The sequence below is a fragment of the Equus caballus genome, chromosome 27 (assembly GCF_041296265.1).
Source record: "Equus caballus isolate H_3958 breed thoroughbred chromosome 27, TB-T2T, whole genome shotgun sequence".
NCBI classification, from domain to species: Eukaryota; Metazoa; Chordata; class Mammalia; order Perissodactyla; family Equidae; genus Equus; species Equus caballus.
Genome location: NC_091710.1, coordinates 50786208 through 50793533, shown reverse-complemented (window position 1 = coordinate 50793533; position 7326 = coordinate 50786208). Strand labels below are relative to the sequence as shown.

Sequence of the window (7326 nt, the reverse complement as noted above, 5' to 3'; positions counted from 1 at the left end):
GGACTCTGAGTTTGTTCCAAAGATTGATCTGTGCTTTCAGACCTGTGCCACCTGCACTAAGGACTTGTTCTGTGACAGCTTTCTCACTTGTTCATCCATCCTGTGCCCAAACAAACTCTGTTCCATTTGGGATTGGAAAAGCTCTGCACCTTTTTCAACACTAAAAATTCCTAGAAAGATGTGGTACTTGCCCAATCCGTGGTTTGCTCTTTCTACTCTGCTGTTCTGCCCACAGATTCTAAGCACAGCGCTCTTTCACATCCACATTTCCATTCCCCTTGTCAGCCTGAGTTCCCAAGGCTTTCTGGGATTCCCATAACAGTTTTTAGGGTCACTGGGATCACAACATTGCTCATTTTTGTGACGTGCTTCCTGCTTCCACTTCCCCGAGACTCCATCCAGTGTCAGGCCCAGGAGCCTGGGTGTCTATTCTGCCCAGTGCTGCTAACTGGACAATCCCAGATGGGGCTCTGGATGCATCACAGTGAGGCATCTGTGACCTCATGTGTGTCCCCACCCACATGATTCTCTTGAGAATTTCTCCTCTGGTGGCCCCTGCCTGCAGGCAGCTGAGGAGAACAGGCCTACACAGAGTCCCACCTCCTCCTCCCTACTATCTGGCCTGTCCAGTCTGGAGATGTCCCCAGTTCGTTGGTGAATTTATTTAGGCTCAAATGGCCTTTCCATGGTCACAAAGCCAGCTGAACGAGGAGGAAAGAACCCAGGTTCACCGCAGGGTTCAGAAGGCAGCAAGGGCTGCAGCAGCCCAGCAGGGGACTGCTGAACATGGCAGTGCTCAGGCCCCTGTCACCCACGTGTGCCTTAGACCCGCCCCTGTGAAGCCCCGCCCCCTGCGTACAGACTGTGGTTTCCAGGGCCACATAAACAAGCCAGTTCTTTTTCCCTTAGTTCATTCATTAATTCCTTTAATGTCTGTAATTGTAGCACACGTTTTGTCCTTTGTCAGCCTTCATTACAGTGAGGTTTACATTTGGTAGTTTTTTTATTCTTTGTTTTGACCTTTATTTTGGTAGCAGACAGTTTTTTTTCAGTCAAAATTAGAGTGACCTTTATTAACAGAAAAAAATAGGTCATAATCCCATCACAGATTATTGCATTTCCCACGGAATTTTCTGTTGAGTCCATTATATCAAAAAAACCCAATGATTGTTGAGGGAAACACTTCCTTGAATACTCCCATCGAAAGCCTGTTGCCCATGATTTGATGAATTGACGTTCATCAGAGAGAAAGACGTTCTGAGAACGAAGGAGGCAAGGCAAGGTGTGACATATCAGTGTTAGACTCAAGTCTTAGCTGCTACAGGTGAACATTGTCTCCACAGATTGATTAAAACTGATGCTATAGGCTAATTAATGTCTAAAACTCAATGTTTTTGATGTTCTTATCCATAAGATAGCTGTATTTCTATGTTTCTTGTTATCAACTATAGTCATAGTTGTCTTACTATTGACCCTGGGAGTGAGGGAGAGTCCTCTGCATATTTCTCATAGAAGGCACTGCATGTTTGTTTGTTAGGCCAGGGGCCATACCCAGGTGAAGGTTTGGGGCTTCATGACAGGTTGGTCTGGATGTGACAAGTGAGTCATGACAGTCCAGTCCAGTGCACAGGACTGGAGTCTCATGGCTTCTTTCTCCTTCCTCAGCTTTGCCTGCTTAATGCTTGGACTGTCTGTGAGTAAAAACCCAGAGAAAGACAGCTGCCAACTGAGTTATTGACAATTCAGCCACTGGTGAGTAAGAAATGCTTCTTTCTACTGAAGTGACATCCTAGTGCCATTAGATAGGCAAGTGTTTCCTATTAGTGTGGATGTTATAAGTGCAATCAGGTGTATTCAGGCATCTGAGCTCTAGTGAAATTTCCCCAGGATGCTAGGATGTTTGTAATGGATCAGGAACTCCTCAATAACTAATATCCTTCCTAATGTGGCACTCATTTAGCCTCCATTAAGGTTGTATATTTGCAGAAGTGATGAGAGAAGTTTTCTTTCACTAATTCGGTCCACAGCCTCATTGGGAAATAAGTTACTCGTAAATCACATTATTGGCACTGATGGTGTAAGGATTGTGATGAATGCAGATGAGAGAGATGAGTGATGAGCAGAAATTACTGTCCAGCAGGGAGGCAGTGATTTCATCAGGTGAGTTCAATTAATCCAGTGTTACAGGTCCTGGGTGAGGGCTGTGATGAGCTGAGGGGAGCATGAGAGAAGTTTAGGCCACAGAAGTCATAAGGAGCCATTAATTTTTTTTCCTATTCTAAATTTAATATCTTGATAGAATATACTTGCACTTTTAGAAACTTCTTAGAAAGATAACTAAAAGTCTCATTATTATTCTTGTCCTCAATCATGCATTTTAATATTTGTATTTTGTATTTACTACTTTGTATTTATTGTAAATAAATTTTGCATTTTATATTTTTTTACTTTTTTCTATTATCCAGGAAAAATGAGCCCTGCTGGACACATCCCAGAGAAAGCTGTACAGAGATGTGATGCTGGGAAATATCAGTCATCTGGTCTCCATGGGTGAGTCTGTCAACATTTATATACATAGGTGGATAGGTAGGTATTTATTCACTCAGTAAACAAGTCCTAGAACAGGTTCTCCATATGCACTCCATTCTCTGCCCTAGTTCTTTCATAGACCTTATAGCTACATGGAAGAAAGCGAGTTTCTTTACATTTTACTTTCATCTAGCTTGTCACCCTACTAGACTGTTATCTTGACCACAATTTAATGTCTTTCTTGCTTCTCAATCTCTAACACTCAGAGCAAAACTAGGATCTCAGTGAATATTTTTGAATGCCTGAATAAATTGATTAAATATTTTCTAAATAGTTGTCCTGCTCTAGTCATTATGCTAAGGCTTAAGACTAGAGGAGTGAAGATAATGGAGCTTTGATTATTCTTGTGCAGCTTATGTTTATTGGCATCTGTTTGAAAATAATACTCAACCCACTGTGGAGACATTTAATTTCTCCTTTTTTTTTTTTAAGACTGAAGATTCTGCATTCTGTCCTTGAACTTGGGCATGGACATCAGCATCCAGAGGTCCTCAAAATTTTGGACAAACAATCCAGATTTCTTCCTTGTCTGGTGAAGGACCTTCAGTGTTTTCCCTGTTCAGGGTGTTGTTGCCTGAGCTGAACTTCAGTGTTCTCCTCATTCTTCCTCAGTAGCCTGTCCTGGACTTGATGATAATGCAGGTTATTATCATGGAACTCAAAATCCACCTGCCTTTGTTGCATGAACAGGGTATCAGCATTGCAAATCAGATGTGATTTTCCAGTTGGAGCAAGAAGAGCTGTGGAGTGAAGGAACAGGATTTTTCCAAGGCCAGAGTCCAGGTAGGGAGCAGGGACCTGTGCTTCAGTACGTGGAGGTGCCTGTCAGTGACTGAGGGCGTCCTTAGAAATATTGATTCAAGATTTTGTTAAGTGAGTGACATTTTCTAAAATGTAGGTGGAAGACATTGGAGCAGCATGCTTTAGGTGTTGTCATTATTCCTCGCATATGTCAATCACAATTCACATGTCCTCCTGCCATTGTCTTTGGCTTTAGAGAAAAGAATATTCATGTACTTATTGAAGCTAAGCTTTCGCATAATAGCCGTTGTACCAATCCTCCCCTGTGAATGTTTTCCCTCTCTTGACCTATCAAGAATCTTACCTCCATTTTACTTTTTTCATATTTAAGTCCTTAAAATCTTTACTAATTGTCAATGTCCTATAATATGTTTCTATTTGCTAGATTATTCCTAATCGAAGTGCCAATTTTTGAAACATATTCATGTGGGTTTTGGTACTTTTCAACATTTCCATCCCCGTAATGCCATTCTAAATATTTATTTTTTTCAATTGTTTTAGGCAGGGAGAGTGGCCGTAAAGAACAAGAAATGATAGACACACAGCTTATCAGCAAGGACACATCTGCAAACACACCAATGGTAAGTTTCACGGATGTTAGCCTGGTCATCCAATGAAAGGCCTGGCCGTGGGATGTTAGTAATTGAGCACAATAGCCTGATTTATGTTAAGTTGGGACTAAGCTCTTTCTGAGCAAAAACTTTTGGATAGTTTGAACTTAGTGACGAAATTACTCTGATCTCAAAGCAATAACCTGAGATCTGAAATGAAAGGACAGCTGCATAAACACTGCTCATATGTCTAGTCTTTGAAACATATTGAAGTCTTCAAAATTAATCTATAAGCTCTGCAGTTGTTATGCCACAAAAGAGAAAATCTTTGTGTATGCAGGAGAGTAACATGTTTATGCAAGTGGCATTGGAAAGATTTTAATTGGCTACTATCACTGAATAATTAGTTTAGAATTCATATGTAAAGGAATGAATGAATGAATGAATGTATGTGAGCAAGCCATTAACAGCCGTTTATCTCCTTCCCTAGAGCAGAAATCTCACACTCTAGGGAATCCATTTGAATGTAATCATTTGGGAGAAGATTTCACTCATAACTCAACACTGACTCAACATTTGTTAACTTACACGAATACTCACACATTAACTCACCCTGTATCAGCAAACAGTGTCAAAAATCCCTTAGTGACCACTCATACTTGAATCAACATAAGCAGAGTCTCTCTAGAGGTGAATCCTGTGAGTGCCATCTGTGTGGGAAAGCCTTTAGTAACTGCTCTAGCCTTAGATGACATGAGATGACTGATACTGGAGAGAAACTGTACGAATGCCATATATGCGGGAATGCCTTTATTCAAAGCTCTGACCTTAGAAAACATAATCTAACTCGCACTGGAGAGAAACCATATGAATGTCACCTCGGTGGGAAAGCCTTCAGTTAGTCCTCTAACTTCGGACAGCATGAGAGAATGCAGACTGGCGAGCAGCCATATGAGTGTCATCTATGTAGGAAAGTTTTCAGTAAATGTTCTGCCCTTAGATGACATAAGAGAACTCACACTGGAGAGAAAACATATGAACGTCAGCTGTGTGGGAAATCCTTCAGTCAGTGTTCTGCCCTTAGACGACATGAGGAAACCCACAATGGAGAGAGAATCATGAATGTCCTCAGTGAATATTCTGACCTGAGATGACATGGTATTATAATTGTCATGAATGTGGAAGAAACATCAGTCATAGCTTTAACATTTAAACACACCAGAGGACTCACACATTGAAGAAACACTGTCTGTAATCAGTGTGGAAGATCCTTCAGTCATCCTTTGACATACGCAAATTTACATGGAAGAGAATCCATATGTGTTGGAAAATCTTCAGTCAGTGGTCTGACCATCAATGACTTGAGAGAACTCGCACTGTAAATACAAGGAATGTAGATATTTTAAGCAACAGCTCTAAACTTTAAACACACTAGAGGACTCACACGGGGAGGACCCCTGGGTCTGTGGTCAGTGTGGGAATACTCTCGTTTATAATTCATGGTTAAACAACATGAGCAACTCCACTTGGGAGAACTCCTAGGTCTGTAATCATTGTGAACAAATATGCAGCCAAGTACCAGGCATAGTGAGCACAGGAAAACTCAGTGAAAGAATAAACACTAAAACAGAATGTGGGAGGATGAAGCCTCTTGAAGAATACCAAATAATTCATACTGGACAAGCAATTGAATGAGAAATCATGAGAAACTCTTTATTCATAGAGCAACACTTGTGGCCCATGTGAGGATTCAGACAGTACTAAACATTCTCTGTCAAGAAAAAAGGAAAGTCTTCAGAGATCACTCACTTCATACATAGGTAACAGTGATGTTCTACGCTGAGTGACAGCAATCCTAAAAGCAAAGTGGAGAAAGCTTCAGTTGGATTTCATATCAGAAAACAAAGTCTAGGAGGAAAAAAATAGTCTAGGAGAGCCTTTTAACATACAAATAATTCATAATTTTGAGAAAATAACTATTCAGAGGAAAAAATGTACCATATAAATTTGTTAGTAAAGTGATCTGGGAAGTCTGAATGCAAAATTTTGTAAGAAATTAAATTTTTCAATAGATTATTACTTGTAAATACTTAAACAATAAACAGCATTGTTGAAAAATCAACTCCACAATGGTGGGCAATAAGTTTAAAGGGAATGATTCAAGAAATTATTCTCATCAATTTCTCTCATTCTTTGATACAAAAGATCCAGCTGAAGCTTCTCCAGAAAATACAAGAATCTGTAATGGGATCATGACCCATTTTTTCTGTTAATAAACATGGCGCCAAATTTGACTAAATAAAATATCTGCTGCCAAAATAAAGGTCAAAAGTCCATACTGTAATGTACGCTGACGAAGGACAAACTGAGAAATGTTTGCTACACTTATGGAAAATAAAGGGATTGATGAACTAATGAAGGGACTAGGGAATTCAGAACCAGCTTCTTTCCCGTCGCCATGGACACCACAGGGGGCGGGTCTTCGGAGGGGCGGGGTGAGGCTCCACGGGAGAGGGGAGGGCAGGACCAGCCCAGAGTCAAGCAGTCCCTGCTGGGATTGCGACCCTGCTGTCTCAGCGCCCTTGCCTGGGATCCCTGTGTTCAGGGCCTGTCCCATTCCAGCTAGCGACGTGACAGATCCAATGAATTCACCAGTGAACTGGGGACACCTCCTGACTGCACAGGGCGGATAGTGGGATGGAGGAGGGAGGCAGGCGGGGCTGAGGAGGAATTCCCAAGGATGTCAAGACGGTGGGGAGCCGCATGACGTCACAGATGCATCGTTGAGACGCACCCTGAGCATCAGCCTGGATTGGCTGGGTGGCAGGGCGGGCAGGATAGACGCCAGGTCGTCAGGACCCGCCGCTGGATGGAGTCTGTGGGGAGGGAAGCTCTCCGCTCTCGCTCTTCTCCTACCTCTTCTTTCCCGACCCCCTCAGAGTCCACCTGCTGAAGAGGCCGCCCGCCCCGCCCCTCCTCTGGGTCTCAGCACAGACTCAAGTCCTCACCTTCCCGCCAGCATCCTCCTTCCTCACCCTGGGGGCAGGTCAAGAAGGAGAGATCAACAAGATGAGCCCTTGGGGTTTGGGAAGGAAATGCCAAAATCCACGTGGTCAGGGTGAAGTGAAAACAGGAAACACTTCACAAGGACGAGCAATATCGTGAGCTCAGGGACCCTAAAAACTGTTATGGAAATCCCAGAAAGCCTAGGGAACTCTGGCTGACAAGGGGAATGGAAGCGTAGATGCGAAGGAGAGCACTGTGCCGAGAATCCTGGCAGAACAGCAGAGCAGAAAGAGAAAACCCCGGAATGGGCAGTTATCACATCTTTCTAGGAATTTTTACAGTGTTGAGAAAGAGCAGAGCTTTCCCTTCCCAGATGGAA

At 42.5% G+C, this 7326-nt stretch overlaps 1 long non-coding RNA gene across 1 annotated transcript; it reads left to right on the top strand.

Moving 5' to 3' along the window:
• Positions 1-547: 547 nt before the first annotated feature.
• On the top strand, positions 548-6356 carry LOC138920994 (uncharacterized). The gene is made up of 7 exons (XR_011433114.1): positions 548-1282; positions 1666-1752; positions 2466-2550; positions 3022-3121; positions 3280-3372; positions 3892-3971; positions 4432-6356. It is a non-coding gene; the product is annotated as an uncharacterized lncRNA (long non-coding RNA).
• Positions 6357-7326: the final 970 nt, after the last annotated feature.